The 27,814-nt window shown below is 38.1% G+C and overlaps 1 protein-coding gene across 6 annotated transcripts in view; it reads right to left on the bottom strand.

Annotated features, from left to right (window-relative positions):
• LOC134224978 (solute carrier family 12 member 7) overlaps nucleotides 1–27,814 on the bottom strand; it is an 848,828-nt gene that overhangs the window by 443,496 nt on the left and 377,518 nt on the right. The window contains exon 1 of one of the 6 annotated variants that reach the window (XM_062704681.1): nucleotides 22,149–22,303. The exons of the other annotated variants lie outside the window; for them this stretch is intronic. The gene's annotated coding sequence lies outside the window, so the exon portion shown is untranslated. Of the gene's footprint in view, nucleotides 1–22,148; nucleotides 22,304–27,814 lie in introns of those variants that run through there. 6 annotated transcript variants of the gene reach the window in all.

Raw genomic sequence — 27,814 nt, 5'->3', positions numbered from 1 at the left:
GTAAGTTTAATTCACTCAATTTCGACCTCAGGTAATAAAACTCAAAATTGGCTTCCCGTATTGAACTGGCGTCGTTGGATTGTTTGGCTCTTTTGTTTTTGAAAACAAAAGAAAGAGTGGATGAAAGAGAAAAGAAAAAATAACTCAAAAGTAAGTTTAAAAATACTTAATTTTGGGTACTTTTTTTTCTTCCGTGAATGTTCGAAGCGTTATATCTTTTTTCGTAGACGTTCCAGCAACGTGCCTTCTTCAGCAAAGTTTTTCGGCATCCTTTGGGTTATACTTTAACGCTATGTGCCACTTGGTTTACGATGAACTGAAACCTCTAGTAGTAAAAATGCAAAAATATACGTTCTCCCATACTAATTTCCATACAAACTTCAAACGCGATGCGGAAAGCGAGGAAGCAATAAATCGGTCCCAAATTCTGCACAGTTGTTCAGGACCCAGAATGGCTGCGAAAAACCATTGATTTGAAAAAATATCTGTTTAGCCGTTGACGAAACGCGGATGAACTGATGTTGAAGTCGAATTGGTCCGACACCTCGTTGAAATGGCGGATCATAGCGACAAAGCAGCTATTGGCAGCATAATTAGTGTTATGCCTTTCTTCGAAGAGCAAATCTCGAGGTCGAAGGGATCGTGAGGGTGCATACAATGGAATTTTTTCCAACAAATCTGGCACGTCGTACTCGGATAACAGAAGTTTGGCGATGAAAACGGCTTGCGCCACGTTTCTCCGCTTATCAAGAGCATCTAGCCCCAACAGACTACAGCGATCAGCATACGGTGGTAAATTCAGCGGGTCCGTCCATGGGAGATGGCGCAGGGCATATCGTATGAACTTGCGTTGCACAGCTTCGAACCGAGCAGTCCAAACAGCTTGATATGGATTCCAGACAGCAGAAGCAAATTCGAGTTGAGAGCGTACCAATGGGAAGTATAAGGCTTTGTAGCATAAAGGATCGCGGAATTCATTTGAGATTTTAAAAATAAAACCAAGCTGGCGATTCGCTTTGTCGATCGTAGTTGAAAAATGGCGTCTGAAAGTTAGCCTGTCATCCAACACGACGCCTAGATCTTTAACATGATCCACACGTTGTAAAGTTGTTCCTGCGATACTATAATCGAAAACCACGGTTTCGGCAGTGCGATGAAAGCTTATTACGTAACACTTTGAAACAGCCAGGACCATCATATTACGCTCACACCAACATTTGAATAAATCCAGGCGCTTCTGCAATTCTTGGCAGTTCGCCAGATTTCGAATAACGGTGTATAATTTGAGATCATCTTCAAACATCAACAGCAGGCCTCCACGCTGCAGGATAAAAGTTATGTCATTCACAAAGAGCGAAAATGTGAGAGTAATGAAAGTATGGTACACGCTTAAAATCAATAACACAGAGATGTGTTTGCATCACACAAAACGGACCTAATGTGGAACATCCCCTAGATGAGCGACAGTTACACAGACACAAAAATGCCTCGTACGGTCGTGATAACGGTCCTTTTCAACATGTAAACGTTTGTACAGATTCCTTGTTTCATGATGAACCAAATACTGTTGAAAATATTGAAATCCAAGCTTCAATAAAACCACACGAGCTATTTTTGTGGCTGTGTAACTATCGCTCATCTAGGGGATGTTCCACATTAGGTCCGTTTTGTGTGATGCAAACACATCTCTGTGTTATTGATTTTAAGCGTGGATATTCTAATTCGATGTCGAAACGAGCTTTTCGTATTCGAACAGTCACCTGCTAGAACTAATCAAGTTGTAGCTATAGGGATAGAAGATGGAAACGGTATGAAAGCTTATTTCCAGTTCTAGCGATTGCTAGAACATGTGAAATATATGAAAGATACAATGTAGGAGGATGGGATGGAACCCACGACCTCCTGCGTATGATGCAGAAGCGGTAGCCATATGACCACCAAACCCGTTTGATGAAACTTACGCGACAAGTAATGCACATAAAGGGAACGCCAAAAAAAAAACGTATATTTAAACGATATTATTGCCTGAATGCATGTGATTTTCATTGCATAATGTCAGTTTTTATTTGATTTATGCTGTTGGAATTGTCATAATGCTATAGAAATTGCATACTTTTGGGGCAAACTTGTTGGAAAAGATCTATGTCCGCCCGGAATAGTATAATTTTTCACGTCTATATTTTTTAAGCGCTTATTAGTTTTCGTCATTTTTTTCTGTGCAATTTCTGCTTAATTATATGCAATCCGGGCCAAGTTCTTTTGGATTGTGATTTAAAGCAATGAAAGAAGGTAATGCTTTCTTTGAATGGCCGCATCCGGTCGTTATACCGCAAAGTGAAGGAACAATACCTTCTGGAAATGGACACGTTTACTCGGTATAAAGAAAAGAAAGGAGGTGGTCCCTTCTATGAATTAACACATCTGCCCGGTATAAAGCAAAGGGAAAATATAATGTCTACTTTAAATGGATACGTCTGCCTTGTATAAGGCGAAAGGAGTTGATAATGTCTTCCTTAAGGTGCCCGCCAGAGTAGACGCGACGTGCGATGCGACGCGACGCGACTCGCGTAAAAGAATAACAATCATTATCAACAGGCTGTCAAATCGCACGTCGCGTTTACTCTGGCTTTGCCCTAAAAGAACGCGTCTGCTCGGTATAAGGCAAAGAAAGGAGTAACGCCTTCTTTAAATGGGTGCGTCTGCTTGGTATAAGGCGAAGGGAGTGGTAACGCCTTCTTTAAATAGATACATCTGCTTGGTATAAAGCGAGAGGAGTTGATATTGCCTTCTTCAAAAGAACGCGTCTTCCCAGTAAAAGGCGAAAGAAAGAATAATGCTTTCTAAATTGATGCGTCTGTCCGGCATAACGCGAAGGAAGAGGTAATGCCTTCTTTAAATGGTAGCGTCTGTCCATTATAAGGTGGAAGGAGGAGATAAAGCGTTCTTTAAAAGAACGCGTCTGCTTCTATAAAAGGATCCGTCTGCCCGGCGTAACGCGAAGGAGTAATGCCTTCTTCAAATGGTTGCCTCTGGCCGGTACAAAGTGAAGGTAGGATATAATGCCATATTTAAATGAATACGTTTTCTCGGTATAAGGCGAAAGAAGAAAATAAAGCATTATTTATAAAAAAAAACGTCTATACGTAACAAAGAACAGAGAGAGATAATATTTTAATTTCATCTGGCCCGTCTGGATTTGTAAGATGTAATTGAACTACTTCTACATATTCTGGGAGGCCTTTCTAAGCCATGCGGAGAATGCGTGCCTGCCAAGCACGACTATGCTGAAGGAGGCTGGGTTTATCTCCTGGCCCGGTCTATGAAATTTATCGATAAAACATTTTCTCAACTTTTGTAAGCATAAAAGTTCCAACTTGTTGATCTCATGTTATACGAGTGCAAAAAATGGCTGACTTGGCGGATTACCTCGCAGGTAACAATTGTCAAAGTGCTGATTGAGCACTAAGCTATTATTATTAATATTCCACGAAATGGTACATTCCACCAATTTTTTTTGTTTGAAATTTCGAAGATTTTTTCGTGAAAATATCAAAGAGTTTCTGTAAAATCGCGGATATTCCGAAGAATTTTTCGAGGACATTTTGGACAATTTCCTGGAAACTCTGAAGAAATTTCTAAGATTTTTCACGAAAATTACAAATATTTCTTCTTAGGAAATCCAAACATTTTCATTTTGAAATTCCGAACCCTTATCTTTAGGAATTTGAATGAGCTTCCTTTAAACAATTTGTAGTGGAAAAACCGAAGAAAAATTCCAAATGAATACTTTAGGAAGTTTATTAGATATCGGTGTGTCGTCGACAACATCTTCGCCGACAATTTCTGGACCAGCACACACCTCTCGAACGGCTAGTGCGGTTTGGTATGTGGTAACGATGTGACGGAATGAGCGGAAGCTTGCGAAACTCACCTCAATGAGAAAATTACCCGAAATCCGTTTCCAAGTGTAACGAACTCCTTTTCTACTGTACATAAGCAAAAATAAAACGTTATGAGTAAGGTGTTTAATAATACGTCCAAATTCTGTTCTTCGATTGTTTCACCTCGACCGTCGTGGGTGGGGATCGTTAAGCTCGTGAAGCAATTGGAATGGGATGTGTCGCATGGAGAAGCTATTTACAAGCTGACAGATAACCGAAACATTTGCATCAAGTTTATTTCGGAGGCTGTGGATGCAGTTTTAACATAAGACGAACTCGTCGAGTTTGAGAAAGAAATTTTTGGAGATCATCAGGAAGAGAAAATAAGACAGAAACACCAAGGGATGCCAGAAAACTAGAGACCGGGCATCGATGACGAATACATCCAAATGATGATCAAAATTCCCAGTTATTCGCAGTTGGTCAACGACTTCATTGTGGTCATGCAAGAAAATACACGGAAGCTAGAGGCAATCCAGTGTCGGGCTTAACTCGCTTCATCAAGATCCACCGAGCACTGTCCATCTAGGATGAACTTTTACAAGATCAATTAATAATTTCATTTTAATTGTATTCGGTTCCGTAAAATTATAAGTTAACGCCTGAGCCCTCATAAAGAAATGAGGTTTTGGATCTCAGACATCCTTTTGTCACAACAAGTAGAGATCGTTTTTTTTTCAGAGCCTAATCGACGACCATTGTTGATTGACTATCGTTTATCTACTGAAAAAGAAGTCACAGGCCAAGTACAAAGTAAGTGAAATCCCTCTTGGGCCAAAATTACTTCGGGAGGAGACCTAAGTTTATTGGATCGGACGACAACGGTGAGTATATAAACAATGATTTACAAATCTTAACCACTTGACCGATTTCAACTAAATTTGATACACACATTCGCCAAGCACCAACTAAAATTTTACCATTCTTATTCCCAAGCTTTACAGACAACTTATTCCACTAAGGAGCTGCCCACAAACCACGTAGGCTAAATTTTCACATTTTTAAAACCCCCTCCCCCTAGTAGACTTTTGCAGACTTCTCCGAAACTGCCCTCCTCCCTATGAAGTCTACGTAGACTTTTACAAACTATCATATATGGTGTGCATTTGAAATAATATGGAGGCTAACCACGTGTTTTTTTTATTTCTTTATTAAAGTGATTTTTTTAATTAATTATAAAGTTCATCACTGATTAATCACGCGTTACGTTATTCAATCAAATCCACTTTAGTTTAAAAACAGTTATGTGATTATGGGCGGTATAGATCTCCAAGCTGATTAAAATTAGTGGAATACCGAACGATTTTCAGGACAGTAGAAACACATATTTGAAAATTCCAGAATTCTGGTTTAAATTATGAAAAATCACCCGTTGGAATTACAAGACCTTCCTTCTAAAAAAATTTTACCGTCAAAGGTAATTTCGTGAAAAATTAGAATATTTTCCAAAAGCTTTTTTTTAGAAAAAAAAATCTCAGCTTAATTCAGAAGATTTTCCTGGGGAAATCGAGGACAGTTTAACGCCGAAATTTTGACTTTTAATTCAGTGAAATTCATCAAATATTTCTGGAGAAATTCAAAGGGTTCTTCAGTTATAGTCTTGCAAAACATTCCAGAAAAATACAAAAAAAAAAAATGAACGCGATACATTATTGTTACGACTATTTACGCCGCCGCAGCTGGCTACAATGGTTACGGAGTGAATCCAAAAACGCAGCCGATTTTTGGACTGATAGGATTTCTTCTGTACTGCTCACTTGTTAAAAAAATAAAAATAAAATAAAAAGTCTAAGTAGAATCTTGGAATACCTCCCTGTCATCCACCGTGAACTAACCTAGACTTTCTTGAACCTCTCTCCCTCCTATAAAGTCTACGTGGTTTATGGATTAGTTTTTAAACCTTCATCTTCCCAACCATTATACAATCAGTTGGAAAATCACTTTCATATAGCGTCAAAACATGACCGGAAGCAGCAGCAAGTACCTCGCCTTCCAAATCTCAACTCTTCCCAGCGCTACTGGCACACAATCATCCGAAATCTGCCCCAGCTCGTGGATAGAATCCCGGATAGTTTTTCACCGCATCAAGAAGTCAAACACACCCGCAGAAGTGGGGATTTCAGAAAGAATTATTTGCTTAGCACAAGACGAGTTCCGGTATAGGCATCCCTTCAGCAGCTGGCGTCTCTTTCGTACAAGCACAAATTTGCATAAAACACGAAGACTTTTCATCATCGCTATCCGGTTTTCCTGGCATCGTTTTTTTCCTCGTTTTCTTGTTCTCTCCAGTCGACACCACAACCACGCGACGAACAGATTATTGTTTTTGGTGCATAGGGTTTGCATTTCGTTCAGCAAATTCGATTTGAAAAATTGGATTTCCACTGAAAAATCAGAAAACATTCACACGTTGTTGATTTGAACTGATTTTTTTGTTTTATGAAATTAGGTGACGAACATGAATCGAACATTGACGAGAATATTATAAAACTAAAACTCCAACTATTTTACCATTATCGTCAAATGTTTCTAAATGGTGTCACACCCTACGTAGTTCAACGTGTGTGCTATGAAGAGTAAGGAGTAACAGGATTGATAGCAGCACGGCGCTTCTTTGCTAGTGGGTTGATTCGCGGCTTCATTTTTTCCGTTTTGCTTGCATTCAAATGATGAAGTAAGACCGGAGATTATACTTTTTGCTTCGGAAATGTGGAAAACATAAGGATTTGCACCGAGCTTATAGGTCTTACTGATGAGTACAATGTTCACGGAACGAGAATGTTTTTCACTAGAATTTTCTTGGTTCGTTTGAGAAATGGTTGGTATCCGTACGAGCTCAGCGTAATGATCCATACTTACTGAGGTCGTTTATTTGGTTGATGATGACATCGTGAAATAAATTATTCGCAATGAATTTTAACATTCATAAACAACCAGCTTAGATCATAACACATACATAATCTTTCAATAATTGCTGTTCTTCATGAATGTCCAGTAAAACAGAGAATTTAATTTGTTTTAAATCAAGATCATAGAAAATCAGAAAACAATTTTATTTTCGCTTCCAGTGCGGTTTATTGGGCTGTTTATGAGTCTAGAATAAAAGCCATCAAAGCATTGACCTCGTTCGGTACTGCCAGAAGCAGCAATCTGGCAAAGGGTGGTAAACAGCGATTGTGAATCGGTAATGCTTGCTCAAGTGAGCTTGGACGGTAAAATCCCAAAACGGACAATAATACACGTACCTACCAAACAGGCCTCCCCATCGGACTCACCAGTCGTCGCCTGGACGTGCCAGCTCTTCGCATTCGAATCGTGCTGAGCTACAAACATGTTTGGTGGAAGAGCTTTTAGTAAAGGGTTGACTAGCGTGGCCAGTGTTACTAAACATTGTCTGAATTTAAGAACGTACGTTACGAACAATCGAAGCATGGAAAACAGGCACAGAATTAGCTGGCAGAAGCGGCACGGAAGCAATGGCAGAGACGGGAATATGGGATTGCTCTTTTGCCATGCTTCTTCGCTATTAGAGCAAAAATGGGTGTGGTACCGACGATGAGGGAACGTTTTTGGACCAGGTTCAAAAACAAATTTTCCGCAACTCTGGAAACAAGGACGTGACGCGTACGACCTTATGGATGGAATCGACGAAAACAGCGACATACAGTGGTGACAAACGGTTGCTTTCAGGCTCGTGGTGTGTGACAAATATGGGAATCACATATTAGGGTCAATTTGGAATCCTATGTGCACGCTTGGAGTAATGATAGGAGCTTAAATTGAATTGTTATTATGAAACGTTCTTATTCGCAATATAATATTTGTACCGGGGTTTCCTCTACACTTTTCTTAGCTCTCGATAAGGGAATTTAGGGGTTTGATTCTCGGACCGAGGATTGATTTTGTAATGTCCAACTAGCCATCCCACCAAGAATATTTTTGTCGTTGCTTAATAATCCACGCGAGACGAACAAACAAAATATACCAAATAAATGGGTCGAGCGAAGAGATAGCGAACCTTTCGTTAGCCTTTCGTTACACTTAATGTACGAGAAATGCAAAAAGATTTTATATAATACAATAGAACAAAAAGTTTTATTCTTTCGTGTAGGTTTCTCAATTTCTATTTCAAATTTAAAATTTGTTTGATTTGGAATATATCTTCTGATTGAAAAACTTGAATAGTAAATATATTCAACACTGAGAGAGTAAGTTTGATCCAAAAGTCAGGGTACTGTTAAAACATGTTGCATCTTTGAATATATGGAATCTAGATAAATTCCAATTAAAACATTTAGAAAAGGCGTTTATGTTAAAGAGGTGAACCAGCCTTAGGCTGAAAACCTCTTTAAAACAGAAAAAAAAAAAAAAAAAAACGTTTATGTGTGGGCACTCTCAGTTTTCCAAAAAAAAAAACAAAATTCAAAATAGTAACAGCACATAATTCAAATTAATTTAAATCCTCAATATTCAAGACATTCTATTCATATCCTTTCTTTAATATGGCTTAGCTAATTTAACATCCAAGCTCTACCTACAAATAGAGGCAATCATACGCAAGCCAAGCCACCGAATGAGATTCCAAAATATTGTTATTTTATCCCACGCAAGCCGCTGAGAAGATAAAATCGTTTTCTATTTCTGGCAGACCTTAATGCAAATCTAGTCGAGTCCCGTAAAATTAAGATCCAAAGTTGCGTAACACACCAACCCACTTCACCCACCAATTTACTTCCTCCCCTGCCTCGGCTCGGACCGGTGGAATCCATTCAAATCAGCCAGCAATTCCCAGAAAAAAAAATCATGAACACCATGAAAACGGAATCAATACTACAAACAAGGCGATGACGACGCACAGAGAAGGACTCCCATCATCAACCGCACCGCGCCATATTTTTACGCCGCCAGCTATTGCCCCGCCCTTCCCGTTGTCCGACAATTGGTCTCTATTTCCCTTTCGGGCCAAGTCCACATTCCAAACGCACCAACACACACAATCATGGAATCTGCCTTTTTTTGGTGAATTACGTCGATGGCAGTTACGTGTTCAACTGTCGAAACCCGCAGATGAAAAAGCTCACTATCCGAGACCGGACCATTTCCTCCGGTCGGTAACTGCTTGAAAGTGCGCTACTGCGAGTGCTGATATTCGGCTACTAGGGATTTAAGCTGATGGCGATACGATATTTAGGACACCAACAACCGGGCCCTGGCAGCCGCTTTCGCAATCAACGAAAACTGTGTTTGGACGCGCATGGTACGGTCGTCCCTAGTTTCAGTAGTTCATAGTAGTCGTTTGTAACGACATTAACCGTTGGCAATGACAGTAGCGATGGGTGGGTAGAAATGTTTGGAATTTGGATTGCTCCATTCACTAGCTTGAGTTTGGGGTAGGTTAAAACATGATAAAATAATAAAATAATAAAGTAAATAAAAATGTAAGTTTATTTGGATGGTGATTACCATGCTGCAACCAATCGTTAATAATTAACCTTCCTAATGCATTATAATAAAATTGCGCAACATGCTTCAGAGTCGAAGATTGTTAGCCATGAATTTATATTGATATGGAAATGCTAATATCATCATATCATCATCATCAGTTTGTTCATGATAGAATTAGAGGCGAAAGTATAGATTTTATAGTTCCGATAGGATACGGCAGGCATGAAGAATGTTTTACAGAAGTCGATACTACGAAGAAGTAATACACTCATATCATTAATAGTGCATGAAGTCATAGTTATTTTAATTCTCCTTTGGCAGTGTGTAATACATATCCATAATATTCATTGCCGATATCTATCTTATCGTCTCACGTGACTCGCCATACGCAACCGCGCCATCGCGACATAATTTGAATTGAAGATCAGTAGCCCATGACTTTCAACACGTTTGCAAAGCAACCAGTTTTTCCCCTGATTAGTTACGGACGACACGTAAGTAGGGGAGGAGGTTCGGTTGTGGGCACCCTTTTGTGTTTGGTCCATAACTCTGGCCCTGGTTGATCTTATGTCGACATTTGCATAGCAATCAAACTTATAACCAGCAAAGCTAAACTTATAACCTTACTACTAGCAAAGAAATTAATATGATTTCATCGATTTAGAAAAAAATATTGACAATTTAGAAAATTTGACATTTTTGGACATTTTCATTTCGTGGTTCGGTTGTGGGCACCCTTGAAAACTTAGCTAAAAATAAAGAAGCATGAATAAAAACCACCCAGATTTAAAGACAAGGAATAGTTTATTCATTCTAAAAGCCAGGAGACAAATCAATTCACCTAGCAGTGATGATGCCTCCCTCGGTGCATTAAGGAGGATGTTGAAAAAAATCACATAAGAAAGGTCTAAATAGCACTTTAGGTAAATGGGTTTTAATTTTTCATTGTTTTACGTTTTATTGGTATGCATCACAGTCAAAAAAACCTGATTAATCACCCTAGCAGCAATAGTACCTTTCTCGTTCAATAAAAAAAAATATTTTGGCCATAAATTTTGATCCCATAGTCCGATCTGACCAATTTACAATAGGAAACAATGGAAAAGGATTCCCCGTCGAATACAACTTGTTGCAAGCAAATTGGTCAACGCTTTGTTCCAAAAAGTGTGTGTATAATGACTAGACATGTCCAAAGAACAAAAATATTAAATAAACTCATTATTTCGAACAATTATGTCAAACTAATTATAAAAACTGCCTTAAAACGTTATTAAAAATAAGTTAAGGGACAAGTAAAACGATATTGAATGATTTATCAATAAAATGAGGGTGCCCATAACCGAACCCATAAAGGTGCCCAGAACCGAATTTCGCAGCTTTTTTGGAACGAGAAGAAAAAAAAATTCGCGCTAAAATTTTGATGGCAATCGACATTGGGCCTCAAAATAGAATAAATTTACCACTGTGTAAATACGCATTAGAACTCACTTTTTGAATTAAATCCTTTAATTTATGACACTTTGAAATAGGCCAAAAAAAACTTTCGTGTTGTTTTTCTTGTACGAAAAATTTATTTGTTTCTAGTTCAAAGTAGAGATGCCCATCCGGTTTGATATTGAGCACAAAACATCATGCTATTATAGCAAACAAATGACGGTTGTCAGAATGACAGTATCTCTTATCTGTCAAAAGATACATAGGGGTGCCCACAACCGAACCTCCTCCCCTACTATATTGTCCCCGATAGTTACCTTAGTATTCGGCTGGTCCCTTTCCGATGGCACGAGGCCACACATTTGGCGATTCTTGCCAGGCATTATCTAGACCTTACCTTAATTTTTCGATTCACTTGATAACCTGGCTGTTCATCAAATTAATAAAGTCCGCATCGGAAAAGGATGGACCTGTGCGGCCTAGTTCTGCCGAACGAGCTATCACGGGGTGTGCTGTCTAATCGCGCGTGCGACTCCGTTCGTTGTCCCACGAGGAAAGAGGCAAAGTCATATGAGCGCGAGTGGTGCTCGCAAAAGTGCTCAAAAAGTATTGAAGTCGCTAAAACATTTTGAGCGCGAGTAGTTCTCGCTGAAGTGCTCAGTGCGTGTTAATAATCGCTAAAATATTTTGAGCGCGAGTGGTGCTCGCATAAGTGCTCAATGCGTATCCAAATCGCTAATAGCCTACCCAGATTACAACTATTTACGAGGTAGGGGGAATGACGGCTTTGGCAGGTTTTGTTCTATTATTATCAGGGGGGTTTTTTATGACTGATTATGCTCAAATTTGGCCTAAACATTCTTTGCATATCAAAGAATATTGTGGCCAAATTTCATAAAATTTGGTCGACAAATACCCCCTGCCAATAATAGAACAAAACCTGCCAAAGCAGTCTTTTCCCCTATTTGGTGTGATAATGGACAATGAGAAATGAAATGAAAATAAGATGAGTGAACTTTAACATTACGATACTCTTTATCATGTCAATAAATTCGTAATCTGAATGGGCTTTAAAACATTTTAAGCGCGAGGGCAAAATAAATAAGGGCATAAATGGGAGAAAAAACTATTTGGCCTTGTAGTGAACTCTGCATGAATCGCTGTTCTGTAAATCGGTAGCGACTTTAAGGAAGCATTTGATGACATATTAAGGTGAAACTGTTTAGAGTCCAAATAAAATTTAACTCGCATTTTCAGAGACACCAGTCTCAACAACGAACCAATTTTTTCAGATTTTTTTTTTCGAGATCGGCAAAACGATTTAAGTGTAAATAGTGTACACCCAACCAGTGACTGTTAAATTTTCTAACAATTCTGTATAAGAAGCTACCAAAACCTGTATAAGAACTGGGCATACCTATGAGAAACTGTTAGATTATTATACAAAAAGTGTAAGCCGAAAAACAAATATTGTAAGAAAAGCTTGCAAGATTATAAGATCTCATACAATATTTGTATAAGAATCTAGCATATTCGCATATGCTCAGTTCTAATACAGGTTTTGGTAGATTATTATACAGAATTGTTAGAAAATCTAACAATCACCGGTTGGGTGTATAATGAACGAGCAATGCAATATTTTTTATCGCGATTATCAGTACTCGGATGTTGTTATTAGGGTGTTAGAATTAAAATCGATAAGCAATAAATTATAATTCAATCATTATATCTATATTAAATGCTATCAGCTTGAATACAGTCGCGGAAGCAATCAAATGCTGAAAGGATATGATGGACAAGGCATGTTGAACGAATGTCGGACAGCCGTCCTGCAACTATGATGGTGTTAGATTCAAATTCAGCAGCAAGCTAGATGGGCATTCCAGGTGCAAAACGACATGGCGAGTTCTCTGCCTTCTGAGAATAAACTCTCCAAGTTCCTAGAAGCCAATTATCATTAGTTCTGAGAAGGAATTGATCGAGAAGCAAATTATCCGCGTTCCGAGATGCACATCCGAGCTCCGAAAAGCAAATCAATCGTGCAAGTACCGGAAGTTTCGTACCGGAGTTTCGCAAGTAGCTAATCATGAGAAGGAATTCTCCACGTTTTGATACGGAACTTATATTCGTGTCCCGAGAAGGATTTACGAGTTCTGGGAAACAAATTCTACAAGTTCCGAGCAGCAAATGATCAAAACTTTGACAGTACATTCTCAGAACATAATTTATCGGAACGCATAAGCAGCTATCCGTGTTACAATGAAGAATTCCTAGGGGAATTTTAATCATTAAAAATTAAAATTATTGAGTTCCTAGAACCAAGTTCGGAAATGCAAATTGTTAAATACGTACTTTGCAATTTAATTCCGTGATAAGCTGAAATTCAGCTTTGCAAAACAGAGAGTTTTTATGAAAATACATACTGTTGTGAATTCAATTCCGTTTTACACAACAAATAAAATCCGAAAGCTCACATGCATACTGCATGGCCTATTTTGTGAAATTTAAACTTTGTCCTCCAAATCAGAAGCCGAAATTTAGCTTTGCAGAGCCAAATTTCAATTAAAATTCGTAGTTTTGTAAAGTTTAATTACGTTTTTCTTAACAAATGTACATCTTCTTCTTCTATATACATAAAAATGAATTTCTGTCTGTCTGAACCTTATAGACTCCGAGACTACTGAACCGATCGGCGTGAAAATTTGTATGCAGAGGTTTTTGGGGTCGGGGAAGGTTCTTAAAATGGTTCGAGACCCCTCCCATACAAATAAAACAACAATTTCTGTATAACTCGAGAACTAAGCTAAGAATAAATCAATTTTAGGCGAAACGAAGTTCGTCTGGTCTGCTAGTGTCAAATAAAATCCAACAACTTATATGCATCTTGCAAGATCCAAAGAAACCAAATTCCTATGAAAAAACGTTCTTTTGTGAATTAAAATGTGTATAACTTATAAACTGGGCGTGTTATAGAAAATCTAAATATAAATACATACGCCATAATCGTTTTAGTACACTGAAACTGGTAAAACAGAGCGGAAAAATGTTCAATTTTGTAGGATAGATATCCGAGACGGATATACTCCGAGTTCCGATAAAGAATTCGCCGCGTTCCAGAAAGAAATGGTCAGGGTTGAGAGACAAAAAGTTCCGGAGAAAAAATGAGTTTCGAGTAGCAAATAGATGGATTTCCGAAAAGGAATTTTCAGGAATGAGTTCCGAAAAGCAAATTTTTCGAGTCTCGAATAGCAAATTATCTGAGTTATGAGAATTCCAAAAACGGAAATTTTCCACGGTCAGACTTTCGCGAAAAGCAAGTCGTGCGGGCTCCGTGAGTAGTCGTCATCTGAGAAAGAAAAAATGTTAACTCTCTTCCGAGCAGCAAATTGTCCGAGCTAGATGATATAAATTGTCCGAGATCCAAGAAGAGGGAGCTCCGCGTTGCAGAAACAAAATTGCCTAAGTTCCGGTTGGAAAATAGTACAACTTCCGCGAAGAATGTCTCTGCGTTCCGAAGCGCAATTTACCAAGTTCTTAGAAGCAATTATAACGTGTTCTGTTCAAATTGTTCGAGTTCAGAGACACAAATCATTTAAATACCGGAACGCAAATTGTCCGAATTCTATTATGTAAAATTATCAGGTTTTGAGATACAAATGTCAAAGTTACGAGAAGGAAGTTTCGATTGGAAATTCTTCGCGTTTCCATTAAAAACTGTCCACTTTTGAGAAGTAATTATCCGATTCCCTAAACAAAATTCTCGGCGTACCGAAACGCAAATTATATATTTATTTCCGAGTTTTCGAGTTTTAAATGCTTTGTTTCGAAGAGAAAACAAACTGTCTATCTTTCGAGATCGGAGGGAAAATTCCTTGAAGCAGATTGTCCGAGCTTCGATGAGTAATTGTCCGAGTTTCGAAAAGCAAATTGTTTGAGTTCCGATGATACGTTAGAGGGTCGTACACTAATTACGTAAGCACTTATGGGGGAAGAGGGGTGTGCCATTTTCTTACGCTTATTTATATGGGAAAAATCTTACAGGGTGGGTGGGGTGGTCGAAAATCCCAGAAAAAATGCTTAAGTAATTAGTGTACGGCCCCTTAGTAGAAGCAAGCCGTCGAGCTTAGAAAACAGTTCCGAAAACACTTTTTTCCGCGCCCCAAGAGAGTTTTCCGAGTTTTGAGAAGCAAGTTATTCACGCTCCGAGACACAAATTGTTCGCGTTATGAAAAAATATTTTTTTACATTTCGAAGATCAAGCGATCTTCGAATATGGATTTGATCGAGTTTTCAGATGTCCTACATTTCGTGGGACAGAGTCGTAATTTCAGCATTTGTGTCCCAACATAAGTGTCTCGCAGAACATCCCGCATTTAATCTTTTTCCAGTTTTGGATATGTTTCTTAATGTTTCAAAGAAGAGAGCCATTTTTGAGGTATTTTTTAGCTCCAATAGGAGATACACCACTTAATACTGTTCACTTCTATACTGTTTGAAACTGATCGATTATTTTTGAAAAAATATGTATTTTTTAGGGTTGACCAAAATAGCCAATAAAATGATCAAAAACCGGTACATTGACCCTTTAGGATATTTGGATTTGATGTTATCGAAAAAATGGCTATCACTCAGCAAAATAAACTCGCACGGAAAGTATTAGTTTTTTTATTTGAGACGATGAATCTAGGGGACGTTTCCTTGTTCCATAAACCATAGCAACGTCTGTCCTTATTTAGTCCTTAGGATTCAGATAAACGATAAGCATGTTTTACAAAAGATGCAAAGATTTACAGAGCCTGTAATATAGGTAATCGATCCATTAATTTATATGAATAGCTTAAGCTTGGCTTGATTGACTGTACACATCGTAGTTGCTAGTCGTGATTGGACGAGAAACAATCAATATGTACAACTCAGTGAGCTCACCAATCGAAAGTCTGCTTGAGACTAGAAAGCTACTCTCACTGTACATTAGGGTGGCTCTAAAAACACTTTTTCAAATTTTTTGATGGGCCGCCCTCTTATTCGGTTCTATTTGATGCCCTGATGCTCTGGACAAAATTTCAGCCAAATCGGTCAACGTTTGGGCAGTGCTAAACTCGTTGGAAGTTTATATGGAAAATGTATGCAGAAACATCCAAAAACAGTGATTTGCAGTTGGACGGCACAATTTACGATCAAGAACCATGATACTCATTCAGTTCTTGTAAAATAAAATACAGAATGTTATGCTGAAAACCGCGAGAAGATTAGAGTTTATTACGCAAAGATATTAGCATTTTACTGGAGTGTTGTAGGGGTGAATTTATTTCTTTCAAAGGTAAAAGAAACGAAATTTGCTCAAACCCCACTGCAGAGAAATGCTAATAACTTAGTCGGGCAAGCTCGAATCTTCTCGCGGTTTTCTGCATAACATTCTGTATTAAATTCTCCAAGATCTGAATGAGTAACATAGTTCTTCATCGTAAGTTGTGTAGTCCAGCTGCAATTTACTGTTTTTGGATGTTTCTGCATACATTTTTCCATATAAACTTCCAACGAGTTTAGCACCGCCCAAACGTTGACCGATTCGGCTGAAATTTTGTCCAGAGCATCAGGGCATCAAATAGAACAGAATAAGAGGGCGGCCCATCAAAAAAAATTTAACAAAGTTTTTCTCATACTAATTTGAGCCACCCTACTGTACATGCTTCGGAGTTTCTTTAATTCCAGACCAATAACGATGCTGGTCACGTCCTTATAGCCAATTAGGATAAGGGGAAGGAAATGAGTTCGACACTCATAGCTGCAAGAGACCGATGATTCCTCTGCATCTCCATGAGCGCACTGGAAAGGAATAGTATGTTAGTTGGAATGGAACAAAGCATTCTTTATCGCGACAGACAAACAGACATAACGTTCATTCTCTTCTGAATTAGTTCCAGAAGTTCATTCAACCATTTCAATTAATTTCCAGTCGTTTGCGACGGAATTTCGACACGAAAAGGCAAAAATTTTACCGATGTGTAAGGCTTTTGTTCCCGTGTTATTTCAAAGAGGCTGGATTGACGAAATGTCTACACGAAAAATCAAAAACACAAGGGGGGCCAAAATAAGCCAGAAAATGTTCCAAAGGTGTTCAATACTCAATCTAAATTGAATGTTTCGAAGTAGCTTGGTTTTTGCTTTGTCTCGAGCGTATAAAAAAAGATGAAATGAAATCAGCTTTTATAAATTATTTGAATGATTTAAAAATGATTCAATTTTTGATTTTTTAAATGAAGCAATCGATGTGCCAACTGAGGTGAAACTTTTCAAAATCCAAAATAGTATTAGCCACACCACAAGGCATCGCGCATTTCCAGAGTCACCAATCTAAACAGATTAAAGTTTCCCCCAAACACACGCGATGTGGCTGCGATTCGGTCGCCATTGGTGTGGAAGCGGAAATTGGACAGAATTGGACGTATGTATGTATGTGAAAATAGACTTTGACCACCTTCCCAGCTAAAAGTTTGATTTGGCCACGACTCGAGGAGATGTCCTCAACAGATTGTTTTCGATTTTGTTAAAAGCCAGCTCATTTTTTTTTTTGATTTTCATTTTGTCCGGTAGGAAAGCAAATTTATTATTTTGCGATTTATCATGATTCGTATCGAAGTGGAATTTTTCCGAGCTTCGGGTGTTCAGTTCTGTTTTGTGCGGAAACAAATCAATTAGTGCGTGCTATACGCGTTTTTCGTTTCGCACGTAGATTTTTTCGAGGTCCGGGTATTATGTTCAGCTTTCTACGGTCGGAAAGGAAATAATTTAAAACGCGATTGATCGTGTTTCATTTTGGATCCAGCATCAGGAATCTTGCGAAAGATTCGGGTGTTTGGATCTGTTTTTCGTAAATATTTTGTTTTGTTTGTGCTGCCAATAAGTTGAATATCTGTGGTGTCAGCTAGCAACACTGTTCGATAGCAAGGATCGTGGGTAAAACATTTTAAATGCGCGTTGATATATTCCATCCCATAGATCGCATCACTTACTGAAGTGAATCCAGATATAATATCCCTTGTAGCTAACACAATATTATTTCCCAAGACAATCGTGGAGATGCTGGTCTCAAGTTGGGCTTACAATCCTTGATTTGATTTGATTTGGAGTAGCAACTATGAATTGTACGGTCATAATGCTCATTTTCGTGTTCATAAGTTCGCTTATTTTTTTGGTTTAGAAAACGATTTGTAGCTGCGAACAAAGTATTTGTTACAAATTACATTTCTTTTAGACTGAATGGATCGTAGTGCGCCGTGCTTCTGATTGAACGTGTTTTTATTTCGCTCCCGTCATTTTTTTTGCATATGCATTATGATTATTTCTTTCCAAATGTATTAAAAATTTAGATTTTTTTCAAGTGCCTTATAAAGTGAAGTGCAGTGTTTTGTATGTGTCATATAGGAAAAAGACGACAATTCGGTGAGTTTGTTCCTTGGTACCTCTGTTTAATGACAAAAAACAATTAGGGCGTTAGATCCGATGTGTAGAAAATATCCAAAATTTTACTGCTTTCACTTACTTTAGAATCAATTGGATAAATGGATTTGCTTGATTTTCAATATTTCCAGTAATTTAAAATAAGCTGCGAATCTAAAGCATTATCACATAAATGAAAAAAAAAAATTTTTGTTAAAGTAAACGAACTAGCGAAGCTTTCAAATGTACAGCAGTTTTGTTAGAATTTGACATCATATAAAATATACCTACTCCCTTTGTAACAACATTTCAATACCTTTTTTTTCTTAACAAAAATTCTGTTCCATTCCATGTATTTTATTACTTATAATCAATCTTAATGTATTGGCAAACTGGAAGATCACATTTATTTAACAAATAAAATTGCTGATGCATTTTGCATTTTTCTCTTGCTCAATCTCTTGTTTTAATAATTGCTTCAAATATTTCCTTTCTGAAATCTCTCTGAAAATTTTGCTAAGATTAACCAACAATCATAATCGTAGCGTTTGCAATCATATCATAATTATCATTATTTTTTTTATATATATAATAACGTTTTATATATATAATAACGTTGCCCCATCCCAGGACGACAAAGGAAAACGGAGTTACAATAATTTTCTTAGCAACGTAACTCCCAACGTATTTACGAAATGCATTCTGTTATCACTTGCTTATAGTGATGATTCCCGTACAACATCCCTCCCAACCATCCAACTCCTTGACATCTATGAGGGCGTCGGTGAGTCGCTGGCCTCTTGTTAAGTAGATGTCATATCATCATTTCCTTCCCTTTCCTTGTAACGGAGAAGATGGGCGTGGCCAGCAATGGTAGTTTTCATGCTTTCTCTTCTCGGACCTCCATTTGGATTGCTATTAATTCCCAAATAGTATTCCATAAGCATTTGGAGTAAGGAAGTTAAAGATATACATGACAGCTATCAGTATGCAATCTACGAAATACTCCGTTACCAACGCAACGCAACGCAACGCAACGCAAATTACATTTCTTTTAGACTGTCCGTGTATTTTCATTGTATCGACTCTCCACATCTCTATATCGAAGGGACCATCGAGATAGGCAGAGATCGAAGAATGGACGAAACATTGAAATGGGTACTAGATCGAAAAATGCTCGAGTATCAAAAAACGACTACAAAACAAATGTCAGTTCTTGTTTTGTTGGCTTCAGTGTTGTCCTACACTCAAGGCGAAAAATTCTGCCCTTTGATTTTACACCATCTAGGGGAACTGTACCGGTTTTGGCCATGTTCCTAATTTTTTTCCGGATTAGCTGAAAATTTGACAGGAGGCTTATTTTAGGATAAGAATTGTGATTCTGGGCTGAATTATTCGCAGCCCACATTGGCCCTGTAAAGTTTTGGCTGGATTTGGTTAGCTGCCGCTACAGTCGAAGAATTCTTCTGTGGCACCGTGACAACAATCAATCCACAAATAGCACTAAATTTCTCCAAATTGTGAAACATAGGGCAACTGTTAAACGCAAGCTGAAAACCCGATACAGTAGCTCAGGAGCGGTATGCTGCATAGATGAAGGATGGTACCCGGGTAGACGATAACAGCTCATTAACATTAAAACAAATATCATAAGAATATCAGGTTTTACTATTAACAAGAACTTATCAATAGCTTGAGCTATTAAGCTTTTTAGCTGAGCAAAACCTGATATTTTTATGACATTTCGGTGCATTTTTTTTGTTATATTCCCTTGTTATTTTTACTCTTATTTCAAACAAGTTCATATTATATTTTGTTATCAATATCACGGCTTCTACCCGGGTAATGTCAGTTTAACGAACTGAGTGTCCAAAGATGAGTCGAATTATTTTAAGAATAGAGGAACAAACTTGCAAATATCTCAAAGAACCATATGTATCAGTTTGCAAGCGCGTGCCGTATTCGGCTTATTATGATAATTGAGTTTTTCCCTTTCTCGCATATAAAGTATAATGAAGACTAAAGGATCTCTCAAAAGCCGATTTTTTTTTATAGAAGGCTCGGAGACCCATAATATTATATACCAATCGATTCAACTCAACGAATTGAGGTTATGTCTGTGTGTGTGTATATTTGTGTACAAAAATGCGGGATATACTTTTTGGTACTGAACATTTTCCGATTCCCTCGCAACAAGTTGCAATCAACGGGAATGCGGTCTAGTGGTTTCCTACTAAAAATTGGCTCGATTGGCCATTGCGTTCCAAGGTTATTAAAAATACATTGTTTTTATGTCAAGTGCCCACCTTTGAGAAAAAATGTCAGAATCGAAAAATAAATCAGGACTACTGCAATGCATTAAAATAAACGCAAAGAGATATGAATTAATGGAAATAGTAAAATCCATCCCCTAAAGTGCTCTCTAATGAGTTTTTAAAATTTTATAATGCGCGAAAAAATAGTATGGAAACAGAGTACACACTTTTTTCAAATAGATTCTTCGGTTATAATCTCATCGCACCTTTATGCTATAAAATATGTACAAACTTAAAACGTTAACATTTACAATATATTTGTATATAATTATTAAATTTCCTTTCAAAGCCACCTTTCAATATATGAAAAATGAAACTATAACTACTGTTTTGAACACATGTAAAGCTTTTATATGACAATCCACCGAAAAGGAAACCTCGATTCCGTCGGAAGTTATTGGATAGACAAACTGTCCCAGCAAGCATCTTAGCTTCCTTTGTACAATCACTGACTACAGATACAAACCTGTCAAACCATTGTCGACGGAATAGATCCAACAATAGTAAACGAAAGATGTGCTGCGGAAAAGCATTCCCTTCCATTTCTATCTCGAAATAGAATATCCACATACACGGACGATAAAAAGCTGTGTATCACATGCTTTCCAACTTTCCGGCGCCACATTTTCGCTTTCTCTACTATTCTACACCTGCATGGGCAGCCGAGTCGCTCAACAGAAGCCATAAAGAAATGAGAAGTATTGTTAACCCATGCAGCGACGTACGTACCGCTACCAGAAGGCTCGGTTGTAAAATCTCATAGTTTAAAACCCTTGCGTCTGGGTGGGCTGGACTTCTTGGCAAGCGAAGCAACTTCGCCACGATTATCACATTTTTCATCATTATCCTGCTTTCCTGTTAAAAGCTAAAATTTAGAATTTTCAACACGCCACACAAAGTCGCAACCACCCACATCCACGCAGAGCTTTCCCCCTACTCCGTAAATATGGGTACATACTGCTGTGCTCTGGTGTGGATTTTCGTAGCTCAGCAGCTTCCAACCGTGCTAGCTGTTGGCAGGGAGTAAGCGAAATAGCACATGAAAAGAGAACCCATCTCGTATACCTTTGTAAGATAGAGAAGAAAACTGGAATATACGTTCCATAATATTATGGCCTACATAAAGACAAACAACATGAAAACTCAACTCCTGTCTCATCCGGACAACCCAACGCCGATGATTACTCGTTAGATTCTCAATATTATACCCATTGGCAATGCGAATTTCCGGTCATCCGAGGATGATTTCGGGTCCCATCCAGCATCAAAGCATCACAAAAGCACTTCAAAACATTCACCCTACTCGAAATATTGATTCAATGTTTTTCTTCTCGAAACATTACTTAAATTACTCATTATCCGAAAGCTTCTTTCATCTCTTCCTTCGTCAAATGTACACAATCCTTCAGTTCTGTCACTTTTTTCACTTCCATTCTAATCATTAACCTTTTCAGGGATTATTCAACCTGAAAAAAGTCCTTCCCTAGGAACCCACGTCCACGAGAATCTTCGCTTCCTTAGACTTCTGAACTATCTGGCACTTTTAATTCCGATTCCCAAACGATTCACTCACTTGACACTGTATCTTCCTGCTAGATCTCACCAAAAAGTATCCTCCAGAAAATCCCTTGTCAAACACTTTCACCAAGCACAACCCAGCACCCTTAACACGGGATTTTCAGACCGGACAGGCCACAATCGTGCACCCGAGGACAATTGCACATCCACTAGAACGGTATAACTTCCAGAGTTCCCGGGATTCGACACCAGCAGCACCTAGTGAGGCACCAAATCTTCCTCAGCAAAGGGACACACACAGCACAGTACCACCACGGATGGGGAAAACTCCGACTGCGGATATACCCTAAGTGACGTCAGCGCTCCGACTGAAAAGAACTGGGCTTCCAAATTTGCCACAACCCGGAGAATGCGATGAGCCTCCCAAAGTTATAGCGGTTCACACGGGGACTTGCACAACACGGTACAACATTCAGCACAATACAGCATCGAAGTTAGACAGCTGCTGCTGCAGCATCCCAACCCAACCCAACCGAAAAGTGGGAGAGCACCTGAGAGCAATCCGGGCTTGAGCTTCTCTCGGCCAAGGATTTCGGAACGTTCCCTCCGGATGAAAAACACGTTGGCTGAATGACAACTATACGGGCGGCGGATCCAGCGGTGCTCAAGCTCTGCCTGGGGTTTTGTGCTGGCAAGCACGTTTTGTTCACATGTTCACGCACACACACCCAGCCAGCCATAGGATGAGGCCACGATGGATGCGGGGTAGGGGGAGCTTTCTCGCAGCATCCCGGTCGGAGGATGGCAAAGCGTGGCAAGTAAACATACATATAATAGGGTGGAGCTTTCGTTGGGTGGTGTGCGGCACAAGCTCTGCGGGAAAACACCTGGGGTGAAGCAGCGAACAGGACACTTTCATGGCGCACATTTTCCGAAGTTGAGATAGGTTTCGAGCACAACAGAGAATTTGATGCTCTATTTTTATGTGCGGAACCATGGTAGGCTCAGATGTTGCTCTCCGAGACTGCTACCGCTGACAGCAAAATAAGGAATCTGTCACGTGGAGAATGTGGTGTTACAATAATTCGAAAAACTTGATATGGAATTTATTATAAAATTGTGAAGTCATTTGATAATTTTGTCAGTTCAGATCATTTATATAGCTTTCGGCTATGAAAATGATAGTATTTGGTCAGTGTCACGGCATACACAAAACAAGGCAGACTCAGTACGTATATCTACATTTAGTTTGTGACGTCACTACTATCTTTGCACAAGCCAAACCAGGACGATGTTCTATGGTTTCAGCATGCCTACAAGAGTGGGGCGTTTTATGGAAAAGCGCAAATTCCTTCCAATCAAGTGAAATCAAGGTTTTTCTGAATCGTTTTGGGAACCCAATCAACTGTATAAAAGATTGGCTCGATTGGTTGCTTCCCTGATTTCCGCATCGCGTTTATAATTTATATGGAAATTAGTATAGGAAAACGTACTTTTTGCATACTGCTCCAAGCGATTTCAATTTATCGTCAATCATGTGCTCATTATGTTAGCATATAGTCTGAAAGATACCGAAACACTTTGCTGAAAAAGGTACGTTGCTGAAATGTCTACTAATTTTTTATAACGCTTCGAAGATTGATTGTTCGAACTATATGGAAGAAATAAATGTTTTGCATACAAACAATAAAGACGGATCCATAAAAAATGAAAAACGATCCGTGAATAACATCTGAATGGTCCATAAAACTCTACCATAAATCCATAACATAGTTCAGGAGATTCCATATGATCCATAGGTTTTTAAAAAATGTGTGGATCAATTAATATAGTTTCATTGGCCTTCTTTCCAAGCATTATGGACCACATTATCAAAATTGTGAATCATATAAACAAAGTTATGGATCATATTACTGAAATTATGGATCATCAACATGATAAAAATTTGCCCAAATTTGAAATTTTATGTTATTAGATTAGAATAAGATTTAATGGATCATTTTCTAATGGATTATAAAATTATTCTTCATGGAATATACCAAACTATTTTATGTATGATTAGAATTAGATTTAATGGATCATTTTCTAATGGATTATAAAATTATTCTTTATGGAATATACCAAATATTTATGTATGTTTTATGGAATATTCAGATGTTATTTACGGAAAGTTTTTCATTTTTTATGGTTCGTTTTTGCACATTGAGCGATGCAAAGGAAGGGCTGCCGTTTCTGCTGGCGCTACAGGGTAACTTATGGTTGTTTGTGGGCAAGCCCCTTCTACCTTTTTGTCCAGATTTTTACGATGAAAAATGGTTCCGAATAACCAGGGGCGGATTTAGCCGGATGGGGGCCCCGGGGCCGAAAGCCTGTGGGGGCCCTAAAATGTACAAAAAACGTTGGTTTTGGTACAGAAGATTTGTGGGGGCCCGGGGCCACGGCCCCCCCGGACCCCCACTAGATCCGGCCCTGCGAATAACTCTAATTTGCATCCCAGCCCTACAAGATTAATAATTTTAAAATAACACTCAGTTAAAATTATTTGTCTACGTAGTTCGGCAGTGAAGACAGAATAATCATTTGTTTTGCGAATGGCTTGAGCAAACAATCTTCGAAGGGTTATAACTTTTCTGTGGAGATTCCAGCAACGTACCTTCTTTAGCAAAGTTTTTGGCATCCTTCGGGTTATACTTTAACACAATGTGCCACTTGGTTTACGATAAACTGGAACCTCTAGAAGTAAAAATGCTCAAAAATACGTTTTCTCATACTAACTTCCATACAAACTTCAAACGTGATGCGGAAGGCGAGTAAGCAGCCAATCGGGCCCAAATTCTGCACATTTGTTTGGGACCCCGAATAGTATCGAAAAACCATTGATTTGAAAAAAAAATACCTTGATGCCCCATTCTAACCTACTGTTGTACATGTGGTGGTAAAATATGTGTCACTGTTGAAGTGTCATTTTTCTCACGAGCCTACCTTGTCTTCTATATACCGTGATCACTGTTAAAAAATCTAATTTGAGCCAATCATCGTGGAATTCATAAATTCATAGCTGATATCGGAAACTACACCCATAAGACTTAATAAATTTAAATATTGTTAGGAGATGATATTCATAATAATTATTAAGAACTACTAGCTATGTTAGTCTGACTGAACAGCTAGGAGGTTGCCAGCTAGTAGCGTCTGATGATGGCTGAAGTGTAGGGTAACTCGCCAAATGTTGAACGGTTAATTTCTTCGCCTATTGTTGAACGCACGTGCATTTCTTATGGGAGTTCAACAATAGGCGACAAAATTAGCCGTTCTACATTTGGCGGTTTCCCCTAGTAAGAAAAAAGGCGCAACGCTAAATTACTGTCTTGAATTTTTCTTCACCGAAAAAAAAGCCAATTAAAACAGCATATAACTATATTTGGCTTAAATCATTTAGATATGGGGTACTTCATTTTAGATGGGGTACTTCATTATAGTTGCATTCCAAGTGGTCGGATATGCAAGTTTTTGATATGGAAACTATCGAAATGTAATTCAAACATGCTTAAATGGACCTATGCTTGTTTTTTTTTAATGTCAAGCGCATAAGGGCTTGTAACCTTTCTATTAGGAGGTAGATGAAATTCTACTGAACGTCTTTGTAGTGGTATACCCATTTTTTCATGACTTTTCAAAAAAGCTTTATGAAGTGTTCTCTGTAATATTTTCATATGATAACTCACAGGCAATACATTTGTAACGTTTTCTGTCTCTTCTAAGGGGCTTTAGTTAATAAAAATAATTTGCAATAAACTTAAAACTAAATAATTTAGTGGCTGCAAATATTTTTCCAAGACATATTCCTGTAGTACCGAGATCCGAAGCGCACGCGTCTAACTCATAGAATGCCTGACTGAGCTTGCTCGCCTGATAGTCAAGCGTTGAGGATAAGGAAGCATTGCATTAGCACTAATACACATTCATCACTTATACTAGAAGGTGGATTATACTTACGGTCTGGAGTATCTACCACATCTCCCTTTTTATAAATAGAATAATGTATTAGTTTTAATATTATTCATTTCAGAATAATTTATATTTTTATATAAAACTATACTCACTGATTTATTTAGCATAGTATGTACCTCAACAGTGACTGTTAGTTTGCGTACGCAATCTGACTGAACATCGAAGAGTTTTGTCATTTGATGTCTCTTCAGGAACCTCGATGTGCTCGGCGTGGTCTGTAGTCTGCAACCTCCTCCCAATCCAAAACATTCCGCTCGTTCGACCTCTCCGTAGTCCATCACCGATCGAGATGTCACTCAGCTTTACCTGGCGATGGGTATTATCTCGCTGTATTCCAGATGATTTAATTGCTTTATCTCGGTCAGCTAAATTATCGAAAGTCACTGCTATGAAAAGGGCGTTCAGGCCTGGAAGCTTTGAGAGCAACTTTAAATTTTGGAGGAGCTCATACTAGCTTAGAGCCTCGAAGATCAAGTTTGTTTACATACGAGAGTTCGGTACGAAATGCAGAACAAGATTTCACATAATTTTTCACCCAGTTGTCATTCACTATAGAGGCATTCCACGGGGGCATGTCAGTCGATCCTGAGCGACCATTTCGAAAATATTTGAAACTCTGCACAGTTTTTCAATTTCATCTAAATCGTCATTTTTCGATATCAAATCTTCATATTGAGTCACGACTAACTTTTCAAAAGGGTGTATGTGAAAATGGTTCAAAAATATTTAAAAAGCTGCACAGCAAAAACGGAATGTTCGATTGTTATGATTTTTTCAGCAAAGTTAGACAACTAAATGGTGATTCTGCACAGTGCACAGTAAAAAAAAAATTTTTTTGCCTTTAAAAATATCATTTTTGTCACAAAAACTCAAATATCTCAAAACCCTATCTTTTTTCGAACGTAATTTTTTTAGGAAAACGGTCCATTATATTAGTTATCTACCATAAAAATTTTATGATGGTAAACTAATAAACAAAAAAGTTATGACATTTCAAACATTTCACAATTTTCACATTTAGTAAAAAAATTTTTTTTCTGTGTAAGTTATTTCGAGAATTGCAGTTTGATGCAGATTTTATTGTTAAGGGACGTGATTTAAACAAGTTGTTTTCATGATATTTTGATTTAATTATTCATAGCATCTATAAGAAACTTAGACACGATCCAGTGTTGTGATCAAAAGTACTGATAGTGTCATAATTTTCATTGCACGTGACTGGCGAAAAATTCTTTTAATAGTGTTGAAACCTGTTGATAATAACGTTGATAGAAACATATCAGAAATGTTATTTTTAAGACAAAAGCTGCAAAATCAAAGATTTATATACACGTGTACGTCTATAGTTTACCTGCAAAAAATATACCTCTTAGAGAATAGACTTTATGATCGGGAGGAAACAGGTATCTTCAACAACAACAAATGCATGATAGGTACATACCATGACAATGCTCACGAAAAAGCAAAAAATTACTACTACTAAGGTTGTTAAAGATCTTATAGTAATTTTTTCTTCAGTCAAAGCAAATGACACCAAACTAGTCAGTAAAAACTTAAAAGTGATTTTGTTTATTGAAATATTACGAACAACATGAGTAGCCGCTTTCTCAACTGTTGTAGGCCGTTTGATGGAAAAAGTGTTCAAAAGAGTTACGAAATCTCACCGAAAGCACCATAGATAAACTGAAAGCGACTGGTTATGCTCCAATG

Source organism: Armigeres subalbatus, chromosome 3 (assembly GCF_024139115.2).
Source record: "Armigeres subalbatus isolate Guangzhou_Male chromosome 3, GZ_Asu_2, whole genome shotgun sequence".
Classification (NCBI taxonomy): domain Eukaryota; kingdom Metazoa; phylum Arthropoda; class Insecta; order Diptera; family Culicidae; genus Armigeres; species Armigeres subalbatus.
Note: the sequence above shows the minus strand (reverse complement) of the source record. Positions and strands in the feature narration are given on the sequence as shown.